Here is an 8,620-nt window from a genome sequence, read left to right as displayed (position 1 = left end):
ATGTAGCACGTTTGAGCTTCAGCAAGAACCAATAAGATTCATTCTCATGTTACGCAAGTACGTTTGAGCTTCTGCAAGAACCAATGTGGTTTGTTCTCGCACGTCAAGCAAGTATGGTTGAGATTCTGTTTATGTTCGCTGATCAATATTTATATGTGAATAAAAGCCTAAATTCAATATGTTCATCATATAAAGTGATCAAATCTCTTCAGAAAATGTTGACGAAACTGCTCAATTCATATGGATTAGTTTTACAATCTCTTTGTGAACTTTTCGAAGCAACAAAGTGGTAGTTGCGTGGATTGCTCAGATTTCATTTAAAATTTCTTCATTTGTGTTTCGAAGATGAACGAAAGTCTTACGGGTATGGAATGACATGAGGGTGATTAATTCATGACAATTTCTTCATTTTGGGGTGAACTAACCCTTTAAGATTTCACTGTGGATGGAGTTGCCCAGGGTTGTGTTTCCCGCAACTGACGCAACAATGACGCAACTCGCTGCTTAACTACCGTAGTGCGATGCATCGTTGAAGAAATTAACTAGCTAGTCACGACTGTTTCCCGAAACCTTACCGTCGCAAATTTGTCTTTCAACGACGTTGGTAATGATGTCACACAGGTGGTGGAGTAATTACTTATTTTAATGAATACGTTTGAGATCAAATTAATTCTATAAATTACGGACATGTCATCTGAGGACTAATTCTCATTTTCTTAGTTATTTTGCTTTATTTCCAAATTCAATCATAGGCTCATTCTTACGTAGAGCACGTACGCACATGCGGACTTTTCAAAAACGGTTCTTTATATTTTTTGACAAACTTAAATATGTTAATGACATTTGTATATATTCGAAATAAAAGATATAGATTGTACTGAATGTATTTTGCTCAAGATAATGATTTATTAAGCCCACATGTCTTGTAAAGAAGAAACTCTGCTTCTAACCACAGGTCGAGAGCTGTCGTTCCAAACACACAACTCTGGATTTGCAGTTTGGATGCAGTTTGGATTGCGAATGTTCGTTGGAACGATGGTTTCGGGAAACACGGACTCGTTGAACTATGCTGAGAACGAAGGAACTTGCGACCATAGACGGCTAATGATGCTTTCGGGAAACACAACCCAGTTCAACTTTGCAGAAATAGAAAAAATTTGCAAAGCGAGCAACAAAAGGTTCAAAAGAAAGAAATAGCTAAGTTGTCTTTTTATCATGTTAGCCCTGGTTAGGACACGGTTTTAGAGAGCAGGTGCTAAATACATTTATTTCGGTTGGTTTGACGACTGGCCCCTCACTTGTTCTTTCAGGTGTTGTGTTGTAGGCTGGTGGGATTAACAGACATGTGAAATACATGTTTAAAGCTCACTGAATAGATTTGTCACAGATTTGTCAAAGTTCCGTTGCTCAGAGTAGCATGTCTGTGAGCTCACGAAATGTGAGAATTCTCCTATGTACTATTGAAAACTCTCTCTTCCTCTTTGCTTTTATTTAGCAAAATGACCTACAAGCACAAGGGACTTTTAAACTCTGAACATACGTTTTATTGAGACATTACAAACATCTCTCTCTCTCTCTCGTTTTCGCTTTTCCTTCCTCTTTTACTTTGTCACATTGGCAGGGTTTCAGAGTAACCTGAGATCCATCATTTTAAATTATGTTTTATTAAATTGGTGTTTGCATCAGTTGTACTGAGGCCCTTGTGAAATGACGAAAAATGCTTCTCTGGAGGGTGTCTGAAATGGGAAATTGCAAGATATCATGAGACCTCATTAGAAACCTACATGTGCATGTTGGTGAGGGGATTCAAAGCAAATAGGATTTAATTTACCAGGAAATCAGAAACCTTATGTTAAGGAAAATATCTCAGAGTCCTTAAATGGCCTTCTATGCTATTTAAACAGTTAAGCAGTTCTAAAATACAGAAACATGTGTGCAGAAAAGATGCATGCATGTACTCAATGGCTAGTTTGGAAAGATTAAAAAACAGTTAAGTAATTTATTCCAAATAAGGTCTTCATCTTATTATTCATAGATAGACATGACCTGATTCACTAAGTTGATGTTTCTTTAACAGGTTTCAAGCAGCAACTATTAGGTGTGTAACAATGTTTTAATAGGTGCTTAAAAAAGAATAAGACAAACCTTAACAATCTCTCTCTGAATAAATGACAGGACCGCTGAGTTCTCACGGCATAGTCTCCCATTTCCCTTTTCAGTCCTTCGTTCTCTCTGTTTTCTTTAGTTCTGTTAAACGTGACAGTTTAAAGTAATAAATCCGAAAAGGAAGAGGGATAATATTTTGAAAAATAAAAAAGATATAGAGACAGAGACATATATTTGGATGTGGGTATAAGTACGTGGGTATAAGTACTCCAGCTTTTTGTTGGTTGGATTTTTAGAGTTGGGATTCAAATCTGGCGTAAATCACTGCAGCAACCCCCCCCCCCCCCCCCCCCCCCTCCCCCCCAAAAAAAGTTCAATCATATTTCATTTAATCATCATAATTATTTATGAGGGTGGTATTTCATTCGTACATCAATTGTTTACAGATATAATTCTCATCATTTTATTCTCTGTCTCATGATGACTGATCTATATTAATCCAAAAGTGGCTTGAAAGTCTGGCTCATAGATCCAATGATGCTAGGTAATGGTAGTCCTGGGTTTAAACCTTTAGCCAGTTAGATTTGTAACTACTAGCCTACACCACCCCAAAAAGTGTAACACTCAGATCGTCAAAGGTCTGGTGGTATATGTTCCGTGTGTGTGTGTGTGTGTGTGTGTGTGTGTGTGTGTGTGTGTGTGTGTGGAGAGAGAGAGAGGATCTTGGCAAGCATGCAGAGAATAATAAATGATTATACTGCTGGCAGTAACAGTGCTTGTAAATCATGCTGTTTGGATGCTCTTATGCATCCAGTTACCAGATGAGAAACAGGGAGCTTGGTATGGTTTTCTTATGCATTAGCAAACAGTAAAACACTGAATGATAATCTACTGGTACTACAATATATATGCATAGTTTTTTTTTGTTTGTTTTTTTTTTTGTAGCCATACAATAAGGTTAATTTTGTTAATTACATTAACATTAGTTAATGCATTATGTATCATGAAATAACAATGAGCAATATTTACAGCATATTAATAGGTTTATCAATATCCTATCCTTCATCAGTAATTAATATTAATTCATAAAACATGAAATATTAAAATGTATGTATATATTAACATTAAGCAAGATGATTAAAGTCCAACTGAAATCAAAATTGACCCTATTTACTTTGTTAGCGCATATTAAATCAAATCAAATCAAATCAAGTATATTTGTATAGCGCTTTTCACAATACAGATTGTATCAAAGCAGCTTCACAGTATTAAAATAAAATAATACAACAAAGTTTGTTTCTAGTGGAATTTATTGATTGATAGAATAAAATTAAATATCCCCAAAATATCCCCAACTGAGCAAGCCAAAGGCAACAGTGGCAAGGAACCGAAAAACTCCATCAAGTGACCTAATGGTGTCCTAAAACTCCATCAGGTGACCTAATGGAGAAAAAAAAAACCTTGGGAGAACCCAGGCTCAGTCGGGACTAGTTAGTTAGTCGGGACTATTACTAGTCTTGTGGTGAACAACTAATCCGTGCAAGTTAAAACACAGAAAAAAATTGTTTGCCGTCGTAATCTTTAATCAAAGTCTGAAAAGTTACTTCCGGTCTGGAATGGCGTCCCTTCTCTGATGACGTAGGTTTGAGGACTTGGGCTGGGAAACCCTTAACCACTCCCCTCAAACCGTTAGTCTGCTATGAGTGAGAGATGGAGAGGAGGAGCGCTAGAGTAAAACCCTGCCCTCTGTTCAATATTCCGTTTCACTGGGAAATACGTCACAGCACTGGAGAAAAGTCGTTTGCAACTTCCGGTTCACGCAGACTTTAAATGCTGTAAACGTGTTGTTCATTGTTATGTCTTGTTAGCTTTAATATAAACATATATAACCTATTTGTAAAGTGTAAATATTATTTTAAATAAATATTTTCTGGAGGACTAGCCTGGCTGATTCTCTTCCTAAAAGAAAACCTCACATTTTCCTTCTTTAAAGGAGAGCACAATGAAAATATCTGCGCATGTGTGCAAGTGTGCTGGCATGCTTTAATGTTTGATGAAGAGCATATAATATGTGTGTCGTTCCATGTGATGTAGTGCACTCGGTACATATGTATGTATGCGTGTATGTTCTGCTGGTGTTTGATGTAGAGTGTGTTCTACCTGTGGAGAGTGTGTGTAGTAATCAGTCCCATCTGTACAGACTCAGCCAGTAGCCAGATTGATGTCAGGGAGTGAACACACACACACACACGCACACACACACACACACACACACACAAACACACACAAAATATGAAACCTTTAATGGTGTACATGAGAGTACTTTCAGAGCATGTGTGTATGTATTTTCGTATGTGTGTGTGTGTGTGTGTGCAGGTGCATTGGCTGCACAAGATCCATCAGCTGCGCCAGTGTAAACAGGTCCCATGTGCAGGAGATCGGTATCAGTTATCTGAGGAAAGTGGCATTTAACTTGAAACTCAGAAACACTGAGTAATGACAAAGGAGTGGAATATGTATAAAATGAAAGAGTGAGAGGCATTGGGGTGTGGAGGAACTTGTTGACAATATGTGTAAAGCACCATCAGAGGTAGCTGTGATCCTTCATTTGAATTTATTACACCATAGGTTCTAGCTATTTCTACAAAAGCACCACCTGATAATAATAAAGTCTGTACTGTGATGTCCAAAATACCAGCGTAGCATAGTGGCCCCTAAAAGTGTGGACACTTAATCAAACTTAATGCCTGAATGTCATTGCATTAGATAACAAAATGTCAAACCTAGATGAATCTAAATAATGCACGAGGTGTTCTCAGAACTATAACTTTGCTTTTCTGAGCCATTTTTGCAATTACTTTTAATCAGCTTGTCCTTGGGTCATTTTTAGTAAAGTCAGTTTCCATTGAGTGTCCATGCAGAGTGACCTCCAGGTGTTAGCTCATCACATAAAACATGTTTCACATTTGGCAAGTCTCATTTCACCATTTTGTTGTATATTTATTAGTGCGTTCAGTGCTCTACAAGTAATGTTGAATATGCACAGTCTATTGTATAGTACATCTCTCATGTAGTACAACTATCCAAATAGGTTTTGTTTTAATGTTATAATGATTTAAACTTTTTTTGCAAAAGTGTGCTATATTTTTTCACAATAAAATTCATTATTTGTACTGAAATTCTGTTATCTTTAATGCAGTTACATCGATACATTTAAGTGTGGCATAAAGTAAGTGTCCAAATAGTTTTGTCTTTATTGTTTTATATTTTAAAGCCAAAAAACTTGAAAAGTTTGCTATATTTCTTTACAATAAATGCCAATTGGGTGCTATAATTTGTTAATATACACTGCCGTTCAAAATAAGTACTGTAGTAATGCTCACAAGGCATATACAAGGCAAATATTGTGAAATGTTATTACAGTTTAAATCAGGGGTGCCCAATCCTGCTCCTGGCGATCGACTGTCCTGCACAGTTCATCTCCAACCCTAATTAAACACACCTGAAGCAACCAATTAAGGTCTTCAGAGCACGTCAGGATCACTTGAAAATTAAAGGCAGGTGTGTTCGATTAGGGTTGGAGATGAACTGTGCAGGACAGTCGATCGCCAGGAGCAGGATTGGGCACCCCTGGTTTAAATGAACTGTTTACTATTTTGATAGATTGTAAAATGTCATTTAATCCTGTAATTTTCAGCAGTAAGTGTCACATGATCCTTCAGAAATCATTCTGATATGCTGATTTGGTGCATTATTGTCATTGTTGAAAATGGTTGTGTTTTCTGGAAACTGTGTGTGCGTGCGTGCGCGTGTGTGGTACAATAAATGGGGCCACTGTATACATACCACTGGATTATACATGTAAATATTCTTTCCGTTTTCTAATACCATCAGTCTGTCTGCTTTCATCATCACTAAAGAGCTTTTTTTTTACTGGTTATGGATATTCTTCCACACAGAACTCTTTATTTTCTCTTCCCTCTGATATAATTGTAGAGCTGTTGAATCGCATAGGGTATCCTTTCCCGAAGGCCGCTCTATGGGTTTTGAGTTTCGTGTCCAAATGTGTGAGGAGTGAATTTATTAAGCTATAGAAGACTTTTCAGGCATTCCTTCTGGTCTGACTAGAAAGAAGGATGTGGAAAAGAAGGAGAGAAGAATTGCTTTGTGGTTAATCTGAAAGATTAGTGAATATTTGAGGGATGATTATTGTGCAGTTGAGCAGAGGTTCGAGCAGCTTTACGGTGGGAACGTCCACTGTAACGGGAGGCTGCTGCCCAAAAGCCCTGACCTGAGATCAGATTACGTTCCCTACATTTCCTCATCCACAATTAACTATCAGAGGGAGCAGAGCATATAAAAGGGCACTCAGAACATTCACTTTGTCTACTTTCTCAATTGATTTTCCATTGTTTTCCTCCTCAAATGTAAAACTTAAAAGCACGAACAAAAGTTTTCGAATTTTATGAAACTCAATAAGCGCATATTTCCTGAACCGACTGTTTTTTTGTTCTGTTCTCTCCACCGTGAGTGCTGGGAGTTTATGGGTTTACATTAGAGCAGAATTCATGGACTACAGACACTCATAAAAGTGACAGTATGCAGCACCGCCATATAAACTCTTACAAGCTCAACTGCACTGAGGCTCTCAGCTACTGGGGTCGATTTAAGAAAACCTCTTTCTCTCCCCCTCTCGTTCTCGCACTGTTTACTTTACATGCCTTGGGCTGAAATATGGGAGGGAAAATAATTGAAAGCAAAGTAATTTATTAGCTGTGTTCTCCAGTTCTCTGCTAATGCCAGTGCAATAAGTAGCAGCTAATGTAGAGGGAGGAGGCGGGTGGGCTTGCAGCGCTGACGGATGAGTGCAGCTATGCTCCGAAACATTCCTGTGTTACGGCCGAACCCTGGAGAACTGTATTCTGGTCCAATGCATTCCAATGCTGTGTCGCATTCACACATAAAACAAATGTATCCAAAAACAGCCCTCCTCCCTGACTCTCTCTCTCTCTCTCTTTCTCTTTTCCTGCCTTTTTTTGTTTGTTTTGCGTTTCTGTTTGTATCAGCATTTGTTACAGCGTCTCTCTTTGTTTACCATCACAAAAAGAGCATCTGTGTCTCTGGAAGAATATGGAATTTACTTCATGTTATTTATAGCAGTGTTCTCTCCAGAACGTTCACATTTTCAGGTAAACTAAATATAAATATCACAAAAGCAATGTCCAAAAGTGCATGAAAATAACATCCAAGAAGCCCCAGAGAGCGATGCAGGATGCTATTAAGTACAGTTATGAGGATTGTTATCTTTTGAAAGGAACAGAGAGATAACATTGATAAATTAGGAGAAAGAACATTGCGAACTCTCCATCTGAGTATGACACATCCTGCACATCTCAACACTGGTTGTCAAACCAAACAAACCTAAATGGATTTCTGTTGAGCTCAAGCTAGGTCTCAAATGTTGCCAGAAGAAACAGTCATTTATAAACCCTCTTTGCACTGCTAAATGTAATACTTGACTTCTGATTGGTCAGTTGTGAAATTCAGCAGTCAAATTTTTCCAATATATTCCATATATATATACAGTATAAGACACAGCAGACTTGTGCTCTCTTGAAAGAAAACGCAAACACAAACACAACTGTTGCCATCTTGCGTCTAAGTTATTGATTCCTTTGGAAATATTTAATATTAATATTATTTTAATGTTGCTGCAATGTTCACACTTTGTAATGGACTATGTTGTTTCTAGAAAATAGACAAAATATAGGTTAAATTATAAAATAATTTCAACTCAAGTCAATTAATGTCCACATTTTTACTTATTTGCAGAGTAGCTGTGCAATGATAAGGATAATGTCAGCAAGTCATTATTGTGAAAAAAACAATGACAGGATGACCAAGACCCTCACAGCGATTGACTGAATTAGATGAACACACTCTTCCCAAACTCATTTGGAAATGAGACACTTCTCATGGAGGTTTTTCAAGGAGAACAGTACTTCCTAATTTTGTATTCAACGTGTAATTTATCTACCTTGTGAGTTATGTAGCACAGCATTTAATATTGGCCCAACCTCATGTGTAGGGTTGAATCTTCATATTCTGGACTTTTAAACCTGGGCTAAATGAAAAAATAGACACATTCTGTGATTTAGGAACAGCTGATTTTGCCAAAACTAACAGATCACATTTTGCCTTAATTCCTTCTGTGTTACAACAGACCCAGAAAGCCGAAAGCTGGACTTGGATTTCATTCAGATTTCTGAGCGGCACATAGAAAGCAAATGCAGTAAATCTAGGCCGGAGTGGAAGGCCTGTTATTATCTCTAAAATAAATGAGCTCACTAATTAATAGCAAGACGAAATCATGTAAATCCTTTCCCATTGTTTTGTTTCAAAGAGAGAACAGCATGTACCCAACCAACACAGAGACATGCCTTTACACGCAAATAGAAGATGAGCTGGAGATTTGGAAGGAGAGATAAAAAGTGAAAACAAGAAAGAGTAAGGA

The sequence above is a fragment of the Abramis brama genome (assembly GCF_963993115.1).
Source record: "Abramis brama genome assembly, chromosome: 19".
Lineage (NCBI taxonomy): Eukaryota > Metazoa > Chordata > Actinopteri > Cypriniformes > Leuciscidae > Abramis > Abramis brama.
This window is presented reverse-complemented; position numbering follows the sequence as displayed.